General features: G+C 42.9%; 1 long non-coding RNA gene and 2 pseudogenes across 3 annotated transcripts in view; 2 read left to right on the top strand and 1 right to left on the bottom strand.

Annotated features, from left to right (window-relative positions):
* The window catches only part of LOC309799247 (centrosomal protein of 78 kDa-like), a 780,309-nt pseudogene that overhangs the window by 363,243 nt on the left and 399,211 nt on the right, over positions 1 to 17,855 (top strand). The gene's annotated exons all lie outside the window — the stretch shown is intronic.
* LOC309800867 (centrosomal protein of 78 kDa-like) overlaps positions 1 to 17,855 on the top strand; it is a 720,575-nt pseudogene that overhangs the window by 326,222 nt on the left and 376,498 nt on the right. The gene's annotated exons all lie outside the window — the stretch shown is intronic.
* On the bottom strand, positions 2,436 to 10,783 carry LOC309799865. Its single transcript, XR_014293370.1, has 4 exons — positions 10,710 to 10,783; positions 10,224 to 10,254; positions 5,611 to 5,676; positions 2,436 to 2,483 (listed from the first exon to the last, which is right to left on the bottom strand). It is a non-coding gene; the product is annotated as an uncharacterized lncRNA (long non-coding RNA).

The raw sequence follows: 17,855 nt of genomic DNA, 5'->3' as shown, positions 1-17,855 counted from the left end.
TGGGGTGGTGTGTATGGATGTGGGAGGTTAGTAAGTGTGCGCTGAGCTGGTGATGGGCCATCCCCTTTGGGGAAGAAGGAAGGCAAAGGACAAGAGGAAGGAAATGAAAACAGAGATTTGGCTTTGAAGCTAAGGGAATCCTAATCAGAAGGGAAGGGTCGATCTAAGAAATTGTAAACACTAAAATGCATGCTCTGTTTCAATTACAGAGACACATGACCCATCCTGCCTCTTTTGAGCTTCTGCTAAATTGCCACTGTCGCTTGATTTTTCCCAGATCACTCTTCCCCCAGCATCCACAATGCCAGCTACTGCATTTATCATGTCTTCTGTTGTATATTATATACTTGATTAACAGCAACCTCTATTAAAGGAGTGAATACAATCCTAGACAAAATATGCTATATTTATTCACTAATCTCTTGTCTTAAAGAAAATCAAATACACAAGATTTGACAAAACTGAAATCCTACCATTTAGATACAACCACTATCAATCCTATCATATTTTTCTCCCAGTCTGTGTTTTCAATACAATGTACGTATGCCCACTGAGTCAGGGGCTGTCCGTACTCTAGGGAGCTGTTCCATAAGTGGGACACTTCGTTATGAAGACGGAGCCCAGACTGAGCACAGCCTGTCTCTAACCTAGCTGTGCAGGAGAAGGGTATAGGCTAACAGTCAGGTTCCACTTTGAGTCCTTGGTTGTGGACTACAGGAATTGACCAATTCTAAAGCTTATGGTAATGTTATCCAATACAATAAAATATCCCCGATTCTTACCTGCTTTTGGCCTTGTTTAAGCAATGACACCAGCACTGACAGATATGACCTGTACTGTATACGTGGGGTCTCACACCTCTCAGAATCAGTGAGCTGACCAGGAGAATGCAGGTCTTGAGGTGAATTTCACCTTAATGACTGTGCCAAAGTCAACTGATAAGTCCACCCATAGCTGCCGGGATTCTGTGACCACTAAGGCCACCTGATGGGCAAGGTCTGGACCTTTGGAGATGCTAGGACTTCCAGCCAAGGATACGGATGCAGGGACTCCCTTGCTCCATGACTGAGGATCCCTTGGCTGAGTGGTAAGTGCAGGTCAGGGATCCAGAGCACCCACATTGGGACCCACCCCTGGGTTCTCAGTTTGGCTGTTCTCCTTAGGAGGTCAAGAGCTTAGAACATTTATCTCTGCACCATCTCCTATCGAGGAAAAGAAATATTAACCAAATCTGGGCAACAGCTGTGTTGAGGGACGAACATGCAATCAACTTCAGAAAACAAGTAAGGGTCATGTGCCTGAGCTAACCTTAGGTACTTCAAAACAACTCCGTACGTCTCTTAGCCCCTTAGAGGGGATGAAAGCAATATTTGAGTTAAAAGTAACTTGTCCCAATACCCTTAGTCTGGAATACTGAAAAAAAAGTTCCACACAGCGGAAGCCTCCTAAACACACAGCACCTGCCAGGGTTTACCCCAGCCTTGGAAGAACTGGGAAGAATAAGACCAAGGCAGGCCTGAGGAAAGGTCAGAGGGTAGGCAGGACTAGGGTGTGAGAAGCAGGGGCAGGGCTGTCTGGACGGAGAAGTGGGTTGTAAGAAGAGCAGTGACCCTGGGTCCTGCTGCCCTAAGTCTCTGTCCTGGGCCTGGTGAACCCCAGGAGACCAGGTCAGCAGGGCTGTGAAAGCAAGTGTGTGAAGAAGCCCAGCAGCCCCTTCACACAGCCCTCTAGAATTTCTGCCGCCCATGGAGGTTCTCTAGGGGCAGCTGGACGTGGACCCCTCTCAAATGGAAGCATGTCAGCACATCAGCCTTCGGGAAGTGCAGAGGCTGAGATGAGCTGAAGGAGACTGAGCAAATGCAGTGATCCCAGAACACGTGTTCTGTGACTCATCCATCTCTGGGACTGTCCTTTACTAGAGGAACTAACAGTGAGGACACTACATGAGGTGAAGCCACAAGTCCTGAAAGTGCAGAGGGAGACAGTTCACTTCTCATCCACCACCTCACCCTTTCTAGAAGAACTTGGTCTCAAGTTTCAAGGGCCCAAGAGAGTTTTGACCCACAGGTTCTGTCCATCATAGGTCAATATGCAAAGGAAAACAAACTCTCCTGTGCACAATACCCTACATTTGCTAACCAGAACACAAACTTCCATATTAGGCAGTGACAAGCACAAGAAAGAGCAGCTCATGTGCAAAAGATCATTTTTGATGAGCAAATCAAGAAAAGGTGATTGTAGAGCACAGTCATGTCTAAGGACACAATTTCTCTCTATTGTATCATTAAAATATGAAAAAAAAGTCAGAACTCTACACATATTTCATTCTTCTTTCTGATTTCATATCCACTTTCCTCAGTCTCCAAAGGAGGAGATTTAACCCTAAAGTTCCAGGAACCCTCTGCCATTAGATCCTACCTAAGTGTTGTTCCTACCTGTATCCTTTTCCTCATCACAGCCACAAATGCTATCCAGAGTCGATTCTGTAGAAACACGAATACGAATGTACAAGTCTTATGGATACATTTAAAATGTGACTAATGTGACTGAGTAATTGGTTATTTTATTTTGTTTTATTTTAATACACTAAGATAATCATTGACTGAATTAAATAAATTGTAACAGGCACATCTAGCTAGTGGCTACCACATTGTAATACACATCCCTCTCTCTCTCTCCATATAAATGTATATATATATATATAATATATGGAGAATGTTACCACCACTCCCCTGTTTATTCACCTCTGTATGTTGTATCAATTAAAGTTGACTATTTGCTGATGGTTTAATGAAGGTAAAACCTCTGCCCCGTGAAGGTACTTAGCCAAAGGGGTAAGAGGGATGTGTCCCTCTGCTGTTTTCCCTGGTAACCGATGAGCCCATCTGCTGTCAATCCCCCCTTTAACTGGAAGCCTGCCTATTCCGCCCAGAGAGAAGAATGCTGCTACTGCTGCTGCTGCGTTCTGCCTGCCATCGCCTATCTACAGTGGGATGTCTCTCCAGGACCACTTTGCTTAAGACGTGAAAGATCTCCCATCTATTAAACCATGAATGTCTCTGTCCCTGACTCCGGGCTCTTTCCTTAGCCCTGAGGCTGAGCAAGTACAGGGCTTGCAGGCGTGAGAGGTGCAGCCCAACACCTTCTGCAGGGCAGTTTGCTGGCCACATTTGATGATTCCTTTGTAGGTGCTTCCTAGGCTCATGCACACTTGCCAGGCACTCATGAGACCTTGGGGACACTGAAACAGTAATGTCAACTCCCAGATCCTAGAGGAATTCCCGACAGGTGTTCCACTTGAGGGGAGAGGTAATGAGCATGGCCCAGTGCACCTGTGCTAGACATAATCAGCGAGCAGGTGCAGAAGGGAGGGAGGGACATTCACTCACATCATGAGGCCATCCTTCTCACCACTGCCTCTGAAAAATCCAGGGAAGGAAGGGACAAAATGCCCTTAGAAGGTAAATGGCCTGTACACTGAAAACTACAAACCACTGCTGAAAGAATTAAACAGGGAAAAAATAATTGAAATGACATAGCATATTCATAGACTGGAGACATATTATTGTTGACATTTCTACACTACACGAAGGTAAGTAGTAATTCATTGTAATACATATAAAAATCCCAATGTCATTTTCAAAGTAAAAGAAAAAAAATCCTAAAATACATATGGAACCACTAAGGACTCCTAACAGACAAAACAATCCTGAGAACAAAGAACATAGATGGAGGCTTCTCACTTCCTGACTTCAAAACACATTACAAAGCCACAGGAATCAAAACTGTACGGTATGGACATAGAAACAGATACATAGGCCTAAAGACCAGAATAAATAACCCCCAAGAAAACTCATAGATACATGGCCAAATGAAATTCACCAAGCTTCTAAGACAACAAATAGGGAAAGTATAGTTTTTTCAACAGTCAATAGGATGAAAATATAACTTACAGAAAGATTACAAACATATATCAGAAAAGGAGCAAATGTCCAAAACATCTAAGAAAAACACTACAATTCAAATGCAAAATACATTAAAAAATTAAAAAGAGCAAATAACTGGGTTCAGAAATGTGCAAAGACTTAAATAAGACATTTCCTGAAAAAGACATACAAATGGCTAACAAATATAGGAAAAGGTTCACAGCCTCACTAATCATCAGGGCAAGGAAAATGAACACCTCACACCTGTTAGGCTGTGTATTATAAAGAAAAAAATTAACAGCTTAAGGCAAAGATGTAGGGAATTGGAAACTTTGTACACTGCTGGTGGGAATGTAAAATAGTGCAGCTCTTATGAAAAACAGTACGGGGGTTCCTTATAAAATTATAAACAGAAATATCATATGATTCAGCAATCACAGTTCTGGGTATATATCCAAAGGAAATTAAATCAGTATCACAATGAGATGAACTTAAGTTCATTGCAGCATTCTCCACAATAGCCTAGATATGCAACCAAATTCACAAAACAAGTAAGGGTCCTGTGCCTGAGCTAACCTTAGGTACTTCAAAACAACTCCATAAGTCTCTTAGCCCCTTAGAGAGGATGAAAGCAATATTAGAGTTAAAAGTAACTTGAACCAATTCCCTTAGTCTGGAATACTGAAACAAAAGTTCTACAGCAGGGGAAGCCTCCTAAACACACAGCACCTGCCAGGTTTACACAAGCCTTGGAAGAACTGGGAAGGATAAGACCAAGGCAGGCCTGAGGTAAGGTCAGAGCGTAGGCAGGACTGGGGTGTGGGGAGCAGGGGCAGGGCTGTCCGGATGGAGCAGTGGGTTGCAAGAAGAGCAGTGACCCTGGGTCCTGCTGCCCTGAGTCTCTCTCCTGGGCCTGGTGAATTTCAGGAGACCAGGTTTGCAGGTCTGTGAGAGCCAGTGTGTATAGCAAGCCCAGCAACCCCTTCACAGAGTCCTCTAGAATGCCTGCCAGCCATGAAGGGTCTTTAGGATCAGCTGGACGTGGAGGCCTCTCAAATGGAAAAATGTCTGCACATCAGCCTTGGGAGGTGCTGAGGCTGAAATGAGGAGACTGAGCACACGCATTGATTCCAAAGTATGTGTTCTGTGACTCATCCACCTCTGGGAGCGTGCATTCCATGAGGAATAAACAGTGAGGACAAAAGTAAGATGAAGCTACAAGTCCTGAACGTGTAGAGGGAGAGAGTTCAAGTCTCATCAACCACCTGACACTCACTATAAGAATTTATTCTCTAGTGTCATGTGACTATGAGACTTTTGTTCCCACTAGGATATGGCCATCATACGTGAATGTAAAACTGAAACCAAAATCCTGGTGCAAAATACTCTACAGGTACCAAACAGAAACGAACCTTTCATCTTTGACAGTGAAAAAGCAATGAAAGAATAGTCTTGTGAGAAACAAAATTTCTGAATGGCAAAGCAAGAAAAGATGACTATAAGCACAGTACAGTCAAAGGACATGGACACAATAACTCCATTATATCATTAAAATTTGGAAAGAGCAAATCAGAATCCTACACATATTTTCTTCTTCTCCCTGATTTCATATTCACCTTCCTTAGTTTCTAAAGAACCGGGTGGAACCCAAGTGTTCTAGGAATTGTTTCGCTTTATATCCTACCTGAGAGTTGTTCGCTATGTGAATCGTCATCAGCATCAGTGCTATGTATGCTCTCCAAGATCCATTCTGTACAAACACAACCATGAGCATAAAGTTATTATACAAGTTGACCCACCCATTTCTCCTACTCGACTTGCTGGCTCACACAGCATCACCCTGGTCTTCCCTCCAGGTTCTCAGACCTCATCTGTGCTCTGTGCAGACAGAGTCCTTCAATAAGATATTGATCACCGTTGAAAATTTCAAATGAGGGAGAGATGCTGAGAAAATCACCTTTCGACCCCTCACTTCTATAGACCCATTTATAGCTTTCACCGTCAACCTTACCAACCTGAAATTCCAGATGGTACAGACACACTTCAAACATGGCTAGTGTGACCAAGCAATTGTGTGTTTTTTGCATTTTTTAATAGAATGAGTTAATTATTCTTTGAACTAAATTAATTATAAATAGACACATTTGGTTCGTGACTACCACACTGGAAAGCTCAGCTGTAAGAAATCCAAAGATGAGAAAGAGGCAACCAGCCACCCTTCCCCTGGTTGTTTTTACTGCAGAAAATTTGATGGCCTGATCTGATCCTTCGTATGTAGGTATATCTTGGGCTCTTGAACCCACGCCAGGCATTGGGAGGGTCCTTGTGGACACTGAAATAGTACAGTCAACACTCAGATCCAAGAGGAATTCCCAGCAAGGGGCCCACTTGTAGACAGAGGTGAAGGGCATGGCCCAGTACACCTGTATTAGACATTATCAGAGAGTAGGTGCAGGGGGAGGGAGGGATTTCACTCTCTCCATGAGTCCATCCTTCTCAATCCTGACTCTAGAAGGCCTGAGGAAGGCAGTGGAAAAGGCCCCGTAGGAGGTGAAAATTTGTATACTGAAAACTACAGGACACTCTAGAAAGAAATTAAAGAACAGACAAGTAATTGGAATGACATACCATGTTCATAGACTGGATTATTAAATACTGTTGGCATTTCTATACTACATAAAGTGATGTACACATATATCACAACAACCCAGAAAATTCCATGTCATTATTATAGAAGTGGACAGAATTCTAAAATACATATGGAACCCCCCAAGTAGATAAAACAATCTTGAGAGAAAACAGCAATGATGGAGATTAACACTTCCTGAACTCAAAACACATAACAATGCCACAGTAGTCAAAACAGTCTGCTACTGGGATCAAGATAGTGATATAGACCAATGAAATATAATAGAGAGACCCCAAATAAACGCACATATATATGGCCAACTGATCTTTGCCAAGGTTCTAAGATTACCAAGTGAAGAAAGGATAGTCTCTTCAATAATCAACAGAATGAAAAGGCAACCTATAGGATGGGAGGAAATATGTGTAAACCTTGTATCTGAATAAGGGACCAATATCCAGAATATATAAGAAACTACTACAAGTCAATTTCAAAAAAACAGCGGGCAAATAACTGAGTTTCAAAATGGGTAAAAAGCTTCACTAGACATTTCTCCATAAAGACATACAAGTGGTCAATCTACATATGAAAATTTGCTCAACCTCGCTAAGCTTCAGGGAAATGGAAATCAAGCCACAAGGAGATATCACTCACACCTGTTAGGTTGTGTATTATAAAAAGGCAATTAGGGCTTCCCTGCTGGCACAGTGGATGAGAGTCCGCCTGCCGATGCAGGGGACACATGTTCGTGCCCAGGTCTGGGAGGATCCCACATGCCGCTGAGCAGCTTGTCCCATGAGCCATGGCCGCTGAGCCTGTGTGTTTGGAGCCTGCGCTCCGCAACGGGAGAGCCCACAACAATGAGAGACACATGTACTGCAAAAAAAAAAAAAAAGAAAGAAAGAAAATTAATGGATGCTGGCAGAGATGTGAAGAAGTGGAACTCCTGTACCCTGTTTTGTACCCTGTAGTAATGTAAAATGGTGTAGCCATTATGGAAAACAGAATGGATGTCCCCCAAAAATTATTAAGAGAACTCTCATAAAATCCAGCAGTCACTCATTTAGGTTTATATACAAAGGAGATAAAACAAGAATATCCAAGAGATATCTACAATCTCATGTCCATGGCAGCATTATACACAATACACAACATAGGAAAACTGCCTAGTGTCCATGGGAAGATGAATTAATAAAGAAAATGTGGTGTATACATAGAGTGGAATGCCATTCAGTCTTTGAAAAAGAAGGAAATCCTGCCATTTGCAGCAACACGAAAGAACTTGGAGGACATTTGTAAGAGTGAAATAAGCCAGTCACGGAAGGTCAAAAACTGAAAGAAAACTCCGAGAAGCAGAGAGTAGAAGGGTGGTTCCAAGAGCTGGCAGGAGGTTGACATGGGGAGTCTCTGTTCAATGGTTAGAATGTGTTATTTCAAAATGGAAAAGTTCTAGACACATGCTGTACAACAAGGTGCATGTAGTCAACAGGACTGACTGGACATTTCAAAACTTGTTAAGACGTTGGATTTCATCGTATGTGTACTTTTACAACAATAAAATATACATATGTAAAATAAATACCAAGTGGAAAAAGGGGAAAAAAGAAGAAAAATAAGGAAAGGGAGTCAACAGAGGGAAAGAAGAAAGGAGGAAGGGTCTCGAATGTACACAGGTATCAGGAGATAATGGGAGAGAAGCTCCTCTCCCCAGGCTTTAAAGAAGACATCTCTCCACAGTTCACTCCAGCAGGAGGGGGATGTCCTTTCTCTTCCCCATTCAACCAGAAGTGCCAATAGCATCCTAAGTGTGGCCCAGGCTGTGCTCTGGTGTACACTTTTCCTTGATCTCTAAACCAACCACACCTGACTCCCCATGGCTCAGGTGTCCTTAAAGTATCTCCTTCCACTTCTCTAAAGCATTTCCCTCTTCAAGTGCAGCCCGAGGCGCCAATCCTGTCCTCACACGTGGGGTCCACTGGGCGGGTCTCTGAGTTCTTAAGAGCCTCCCTGTGAGTAGCAGGCACTGAATCGCACACCAGGGTTCCCCTCAGCACCATCAGGTAACTACGACCTAGGGATTGACGATTTCTAGAACAACTTTACTCATAGACAGTCTCATGGTTAAACAAGTGACATTTTACAATCAAGCATTTTCAGTTTTTTCTTTGGTGGGGAAAATATTGACACATATAAGGCAATCATATTCTATTAAAGTATGTATTTCTCAAAGGACTCACTATCGAAAAAAAATTTTAAGTATAACTTTCCATGTTTTAATTGACTTTACTCTCAGACTTGTTTGCTTGCAAAAGCCTTCAGAAAATACCAAGAACATACATCATCTGGCAGTTTGCACAGCAACATGAGTGGAGATCCTCTTGTCACACTGCTTGATTTCTCTGTCCCACCTTGCAAAGCACAACCTCCTGTCCTCCCTCCTGGGAAGGGAGCCAGTGCCCACCCTGTGCTCAATCCTTGGGGTAGATATCTTGGTTCTGTCTTCACTGTATGCAGTGTTTCTTGCCCAGCACACAGAAACAGGGCCGGCACAAGTGATGGAAGACAGGCTTTCTACAGGAGAAGGACATTGCGTTTCCTTAGCAGAGAATCCGATAGTGAATATTAGCCTCAAAGGAGAAAGGTGGAGTGAATTTCCTCCATCTACTCCTGGAGGCTCCTTCTTTCTCGGACTCCTCCAGAACTGGGTGTGGCATGTGGGTACAATCATGGGCTCCCTGCAAAAAGAAGGAGTCCTGCCTAGCACTAGGTGCTTCAGGTAAGGGGGGAGGACTCCTCCTGAGGCTCTAATAGGAAACAGTTAGAATGAGGGAAGTGGCAGAGAGATGTATCATAACCATTCAGAATGTTATGAGACGTACTAAGAGATGAGATTTCTTATTAAATGAAGTTGTAATTGGCCCAGTAGTAGGCATGCTGAAACCCAGTTTTGTTCACTAAGAATCCAGCCATGGAGCAACTAAACCCGTGCACCACAACTACTAAGCCTGTGCTCTAGACCCTGAAAATCACAACTACTGAGCCCACGTGCCACAAATTTTGTAGCCCATGCACTTAGAGCCCGTGGTCTGCAACAACAGTAGCCACCGAAATGAGAAGCCCGCACAGTGCAACGAAGACCCAACACAGCCAAAAGAAAAAAAAAAAAGAATCCAGTAAACATTTGCCTGGGTGGTGATAGGATTTGTTTTCCAGGTTAAATGAGGCTCACTTGGTATAAAATCAATGCACACCCTGAAAGTGTACAGTTTATTTACTTTTATATCCATACCCATTCATGATGCAGAGTCGATGGGAAAATTTTTTAGAAAGATGGCACAAGGAACAGTGATGTTTATGGGAACATAAGTCAAGGGAAACACAACACAAAATGTTCACATACACACACAGAATCATACCACTCATTTCACATACAGACACACCCTTTCTCATGCACACAAACTTACACCACCTAACCGTAATACAGCTTCTTCCTGGGACTATAGTAACAGGTCACATTACTTGTAAATCTCTTTCTATCACCAGGACCCCTACTCTCATTCCCAGCACAAATTTGGAATCAGTTTGCCCTCTACACTAAAACCAGCAAGAATGTCCCACTTTCTCATCTTCAAAGTTCTTCCTCCCCAAGTGACTGATTCCAGAATACATACCGTTTTCACGTTCTGTGAAGGCCACCTGCAACTACAGAAGAGAAAACACTATGAGGATAAGATCACAGTGATGCTCAGGTCTTTTGTTCATTTGCTGACAGTAGAAAACCTGATAAGAAACAGTGGTCCAGGGAACCCAGCAAGGGTTATCAGAGCAAACCTACTCAGGCTGAAAGGCAAGAACTTTTCTAGGAGGATGGAACTTCCAAGTCCATTTAGGTTGGAAATTACAGAATTCTCTGCCTAGAGGAAAAATCGCTCCAGGAGAGAGAGCTCCATACTCTACAGGCTGTAATGGATGCTGTCAATTTTAATGTCCTGAGGAATCAGGCACCATGAGTTGGTAATAGACTCTCACTCCACATTCTCCCAACCAAGGGAATTGTATGTATCTGGAAGGAATACCCTCAAATATTCATAACTTAAATCTATTGAAAGAGAAATAAAGCAATATTTCGATCTCAGACCAGAAAAAATCCAGCTTACCTTGATGATCCTCGGAGGCTTTTCTTCTGTCCTATCACGGTGCAGGTCTACCGCCACATCATCAGGGAGAGCTGGAGGGACACAGAGTAACTGTCAGGACACTGGTGATGCAGCTCAGGAATGACTCAGGGCCTTTCTTCTCGATGAGGACATGGGGTGGTGTGTATGGATGTGGGAGGTTAGTAAGTGTGGGCTGAGCTGGTGTTGGGCCATCCTCTTTGCGGGATGAAGGAAGGTAAAGGACAAGAGGAAGGAAATGAAAACAGAGCTTTGGCTTTGTAGCTAAAGGGAGCCTAATCAGAAGGGAAGGGTCGATCTAAAAAATGGTAAACATTAAAATGCATGCTCTGTTTCAATGACAGAGACCCATGACCCATCCTGCCTCTTTTGAGCTTCTGCTAAATTGCCACTGTCGCTTGATTTTTCCCAGATCACTCTTTCCCCAGCATCCACAATGCCAGCTACTGCATTTATCATGACTTCTGTTGTATGATATTTTATACTTGATTAACAGCAACCTCCATTAAAGGACTGAATTCAATCCTAGACAAAATATGCTACATTTATTCACTAATCACTTGTCTTAAAGAAAATCAAATACACAAGATTTGACAAAACTGAAATCCTACCCTTTAGATACAGCCACTATCAATCGTATCATATTTTTCTCCCAGTCTTTGTTTGCTATACAATGTACGTATGCCCACTGAGTCAGCGGCTGTCCATACTCTAGGGAGCTGTTCCATAAGTGGGACACTTTGTTATGAAGAGGGAGCCCGGACTCAGCACAGCCTGTTTCTAACCCAGCTGTGCAGGAGAAGTGTACAGGCTAACAGTCAGGTTCCACTTTGAGTCCTTGGGTGTGGGCTACAGGAATTGACCAATTCTATGGCTTGTGGTAATGTTATCCAATACAATAAATAGCTCCCTGATTCTTATCTGCTTTCGGCCTTGTTTAAGCAATGACACCAGCACTGACAGATATGACCTGTACTGTGTACATGGTGTCTCAAACCTCTCAGAATCTGTAGCTGACCAGGAGAATGCAGGTCTTGAGGTGAATTTCACATTAATGACTGTGCCAAAGTCAACTGATAAGTCCAGCCATAGCTGCCCTGGATTCTGTGATCATTAAGGCCACCTGATGGGCAAGGTCTGGACCTTTGTAGATGCTAGGACTTCCAGCCAAGGATACGAATGCAGGGACTCCCTTGCTCCATGACTGAGGATCCCTTGGCTGAGTTGTAAGTGCAGGTCAGGGATCCAGAGCATCCATATTGGGACCAACCCCTGGGTTCTCAGTTTGGCTTTTCCACTTAGGAGATCAAGAGCTTAGAACATTTATCTCTGCACCATCTCCTTCTGAGGAAAAGGAATATTAACCAAATCTGGGCAACAGCTGTGTTGAGGGAAGAACATGCAACCAACTTCACAAAACAAGTAAGGGTTCTGTGCCTGACCTAACCTTAGGTACTTCAAAAGAACTCCGTAAGTATCTTAGCCCCTTAGAGCGGATGAAAGCAATATTAGAGTTAAAAGTAACTTGTCCCAATTCCCTTAATCTGGAAAACTGAAACAAAATTCTACAGCAGAGGAAGCCTCATAAACACAGAGCACCTGCCTGGGTATACCCCAGCCTTGGAAGAACTGGGAAGGATAAGACCAAGGCAGGCCTGAGGAAAGGTCAGAGGGTAGGCAGGACTGTGCGGTGGGGAGCAAGAGCAGGGCTGTCTGGAAGGAGCAGTGGGTTGTAAGAAGAGCAGTGACCCTGGGTCCTGCTGCCCTGAGTCTCTGTCCTGGGCCTGGTCAACCCCAGGAGACCAGGTCAGCAGGGCTTTGAAAGCAAGTGTGTGAAATAGCCCAGCAGCACCTTCACACTGTCCTCTAGAATTCCTGCCGGCCATGAAGGGTCTTTAGGGGCAGCTGGACGTGGACCCCTCTCAAATGGAAGCATGTCAGCACATCAGCCTTGGGGAAATGGAGAGGCTGAGATGAGCTCAAGGTGACTGAGCACATGCAGTGTTCCCAGAGCATGTGTTCTGTGACTCATCCATCTCTGGGACTGTCCTTTACAAGAGGAACTAACAGTGAGGACAAAACATGAGGTGGAGCCACAAGTCCTGAAAGTGCAGAGGGAGACAGTTCACTTCTCATCCACCACCTCACCCTTTCTAGAAGAACTTGGTCTCAAGTTTCAAGGGCCCATGAGTGTTTTGACCCATGAGTGTTTTGTTCTGTCCATCATGGGTCAATATGCAAAAGAAAACAAACTCTCCTGTGCACAATACCCTACATGTGCTAACCAGAAAACAAACTTCCATATTAGGGAGTGACAAGCACAAGAAAGAGCAGCTCATGTGCAAAAGATCATTTTTGATGAGCAAATCAAGAAAATGTGATTATAGAGCACAGTCACGTCTAAGGACACAATTGCTTTCTCTTGTATCATTAAAATATGAAAAAAACAAGTCCGAACTCTACACATATTTTATTCTTCTTTCTGATTTCATATCCACCTTCCTCAGTCTCCAAAGCAGGAGATATAACCCTAAAGTTCCAGGAACCCTCTGCCATTAGATCCTACCTAAGTGTTGTTCCTACCTGTATCCTTTTCCTTATCACGGCCACAAATGCTATCCAGAGTCGAATCTGTAGAAACACGAACATGAATTTACAAGTCTTATGGATACATTTAAAATGTGACTAATGTGACTGAGTAATTGGATATTTTATTTGTTTTATTTTAATACTATGAGTTAATCATTAATTGAGTTAAATAAATTATAACAGGCACATCTAGCTAGTGGCTACCACACTGTAATACACATCCCTCTCTTTCTCTCTCTCCATATATATATATATATATATATATATATATATATATACCCATTCAAGATGGCTGTTTGCTGATGGTTTATCAAAGGAAAAACTTGTGCCCAGTGAAGTACTTAGTACAAGAGGTAAGAGGGATGCGTCACTCTGCTGGTTTCCCTGGTAACCGATGAGCCCAACTGCTGTCAATTCCCCCTTTAACTGGTAGCCTGCCTATTCCGCCCAGAGTGAAGAATGCTCCTACTGCTGCTGCTGCGTTCTGACTGCCATTGGCTATCTACAGTGGGATGTCTCTCCAGGACTACATTGCTTCTGACGTGAAAGATCTCCCATCTATTAAACCATGAATGTCTCTGTCCCTGATTCCAGGCTCTGTTCTTAGCCCTGAGGTTGAGCAAGTACAGGGCTTGCAGGTGTGAGAGGTGCAGCCCAACACATTCTGCAGGGCAGTTTGCTTGCCAGATTTGATGATTCATTTGTAGGTGTTTCCTAGGATCAGGCACACTTGCCAGGCACTCATGAGACCTTGGGGACACTGAAACAGTAATGTCAACACCCAGATCCTAGAGGAATTCCCGACAGGTGTTCCACTTGGGGGGAGAGGTAATGAGCATGGCCCAGTGCAACTGTGCTAGACATAATCAGCGAGCAGCTGCAGAAGGGAGAGAGGGACATTCAATCACTTCATGAGGCCATCGTTCTCACCACTGCCTCTGAAATATCCAGGGAAGGAAGGGACAAAATGCCCTTAGAAGGTAAATGGCCTGTACACTGAAAACTACAAACCACTGCTGAAAGTATTTAACAAGGAAAAAATAATTGAAATGGCATATCATATTCATAGACTGGAGATTTCTTATTGTTGACATTTCTACACTACCCAAAGGTAATTATAAATTCATTGTAATACATATCAAAATCCCAATGTCATTTTCAAAGAAATAGAAAAAAAAAGATCCTATAATATATATGGAAACACTAAGGACTCCAAACAGACAAAACAATCCTGAGAACAAAGAACATAGATGGAGGCTTCACACTTCCTGTCTTCAAAACACACTACAAAGCCACAGGAATCAAAACTGTATGGTACTGACATAGAAACAGATACATAGGCCTAAAGACCAGAATAAATAAATCCCAAGAAAACTCATAGATACAGGGCCAAATGAAATTCACCAAGCTTCTAAGACAACAAATAGGGAAAGTATAGTTTTTTCAACAGTCAATAGGATGAAAATATAACTTACAGAGAGATTACAAACATATATCAGAAAAGGAGCTAATGTCCAAAACATCTAAGAAAAACACTACAAGTCAAATGCAAAATACATTAAAAAATTAAAAAGGGTAAATAAATGGGTTAAGAAATGTGCAAAGACTTAAATAAGACATTTCCTGAAAAAGACATACAAATGAGTAACAAATATAGGAAAAGGTTCTCAACCTCACTAATCATCAGGGCAATGCAAATGAACACCTCACACCTGTTAGGCTGTGTATTATAAAGAAAAAAATTAACAGTTTAAGGCCAAGATGTGGGGAATTGGAAACTTTGTACACAGCTGGTGGTAATGTAAAATGGTGCAGCTCTTGTGAAAAAGAGTATGGGTGTTCCTTATAAAATTATAAACAGAAATATCATATGATTCAGCAATCACAGTTCTGGGTATATATCCAAAGGAAGTTAAATCAGTATCACAATGAGATGAACTTAGGTTCATTGCAGCATTCTCCACAATAGCCTAGATATGCAACCAACTTCACAAAAGAAGTAAGTGTCCTGTGCCTGAGCTAACCTTAGGTACTTCAAAACAACTCCGTAAGTCTCTTAGCCCCTTAGAGAGGATGAAAGCAATATTAGAGTTAAAAGTAGCTTGAACCAATTCCCTTAGTCTGGAATACTGAAACAAAAGTTCTACAGCAGGGGAAGCCTCCTAAACACACAGCACCTGCCAGGGTTTACCCCAGCCTTGGAAGAACTGGGAAGGATAAGACCAAGGAAGGCCTGAGGAAAGGTCCGAGGGAAGGCAGGACTGGAGTGTGGGGAGCAGGGGCAGGGCTGTCCGGATGGAGCAGTGGGTTGTAAGAAGAGCAGTGACCCTGGGTCCTGCCGCCCTGAGTCTCTGTCCTGGGCCTGGTGAATTCCAGGAGACCAGGTTAGCAGGGCTGTGACAGCCAGTGTGTGAAGCGAGCCCATCAGACCCTTCACACAGTCCTCTAGAATTCTTGCCGGCCATGAAGGGTCTTTAGGGGCAGTTGGACGTGGAGCCCTCTCAATTGGAAACCTCTCAGCACATCAGCCTTGGGAGGTGCTGAGGCTGAAATGAGGAGACTGAGCACATGCAGTGATCCAAAAGAATGTGTTCTGAGACTCATCCATCTCTGGGAGCGCGCTTTCCATGAGGAATAAACAGTGAGGACAAAAGTAACATTAAGCTACAAGTCCTGAAAGTGTAGAGGGAGAGAGTTCAAGTCTCATCCACCACCTGACACTCACTATAAGAACTTGTTCTCCAGTGTCAAGTGACTATGGGAGTTTTGTTCCCACTAGGATATGGCCATCATACGTGAATGTAAAAATGAAATCAAAACCTTGGTGCAAAATACCCTCCAGGTATCAAACAGAAACGAACCTTTCATTTTTGGCAGTGAAAAAGCAATGAAAGAGTAGTCTTGTGAGAAAGAAAATTTCTGAATGGCAAAGCAAGAAAAGATGACTATAAGCACAGTACAGTCAAAAGACATGGACACAATAACTCTATTATATCATTAAAATTTGGAAAGAACAAATCAGAATTCTACACATATTTCCTTCTTCTTCCTGATTTCATGTTCACCTTCCTTCATTTCTAAAGAACCGGGTGGAATCAAAGTGTTCTAGGAATTGTGTCCCTTTAGATCCTACCTGAGAGTTGTTCCCTATGTGAATCATCCTCAGCATCACTGCTATCTATGCTCTCCACCATGCATTTTGTACAAACACAACTATGAGCCTAAAGTTATCATACAAGTTGACCCACCCATTTCTCCTACTCGACTTGCTGGCTCACACAGCATCACCCTGGTCTTCCCTCCAGGTTCTCAGACCTCCCCTGTGCTCTGTGCAGACAGAGTCCTTCAATAAGATATTGATCACAGTTGAAAATTTCAAATGAGGAAGAGATGCTGAGAAAATCACCTTCCAACCCCTCACTTCTATAGACCCATTTATAGCTTTCACCGTCAACTTTACCAACCTGAAATTCCAGATGTTACAGACACACTTGTAACATGGCTAGTGTGACCAAGCAATTGTGTGGTTTTTGCATTTTTTAATAGAATGATTTAATTATTTTTCGAACTAAATTAATTATAAATAGAGACATTTGGTTAGTGGCTACCACACTGGAAAGCTCAGCTCTAAGAAATCCAAAGATGAGATAGAGGCAACCAGCCACCCCTCCCCTGGCTGTTCCTTACGGCAGAAAATTTGATGGCCTGATCTGATCATTCGTATGTAGGTATATCTTGGGCTCTTGTACCCACGCCAGGCATTGGGAGAGTCCTTGTGGACACTGAAATAGTACAGTCAACACTCAGATCCAAGAGGAATTCCCAGCAAGGGGCCCAATTGTAGACAGAGGTGAAGGGCATGGCCCAGTACACCTGTATTAGACATAATCAGAGAGTAGGTGCAGAGGGGCGGGATGGATTTCACTCTCTCCATGAGTCCATCCTTCTCACCCCTGACTCTAGAGGACCTGAGGAAGGCAGTGGAAAAGGCCCCGTAGGAGGTGAAAAATTTGTATACTGAAAACTACAGGACATTGCGGAAAGAAATTAAAGAAGAGACAAGTAAAGGGAATGACATACCATGTTCATAGACTGGATTATTAAATACTATTGGCATTTCTATACTACATAAAGGGATGTACACATATATCACAACAACCCACAAAATTCCATGTCATTATTATAGAAGTGGACAGAATTCGAAAATACATATGGAACACCCCCAAGTAGATAAAACAATCTTGAGAGCAAAAAGCAATGATGGAGATTAACACTTCCTGAACTCAAAACACATAACAATGCCACAGTAGTCAAAATAGTCTGCTACTGGCATCAAGACAGTGAGATAGACCAATGAAATATAATAGAGAGACCCCAAATAAACGCACATATATATGGCCAACTGATCTTGGCCAAGGTTCTAAGATTACCAAGTGAAGAGAGGATAGTCCCTTCAACAATCAACAGAATGAAAAGGCAACATATAGGATGGGAGGAAATATGTGTAAACCTTGTATCTGCATAAGGGACCAATATCCA

This window comes from Mesoplodon mirus, assembly GCF_964341445.2.
Source record: "Mesoplodon mirus genome assembly, chromosome: 3".
Lineage (NCBI taxonomy): Eukaryota > Metazoa > Chordata > Mammalia > Artiodactyla > Ziphiidae > Mesoplodon > Mesoplodon mirus.
This window is presented reverse-complemented; position numbering and strand designations above follow the sequence as displayed.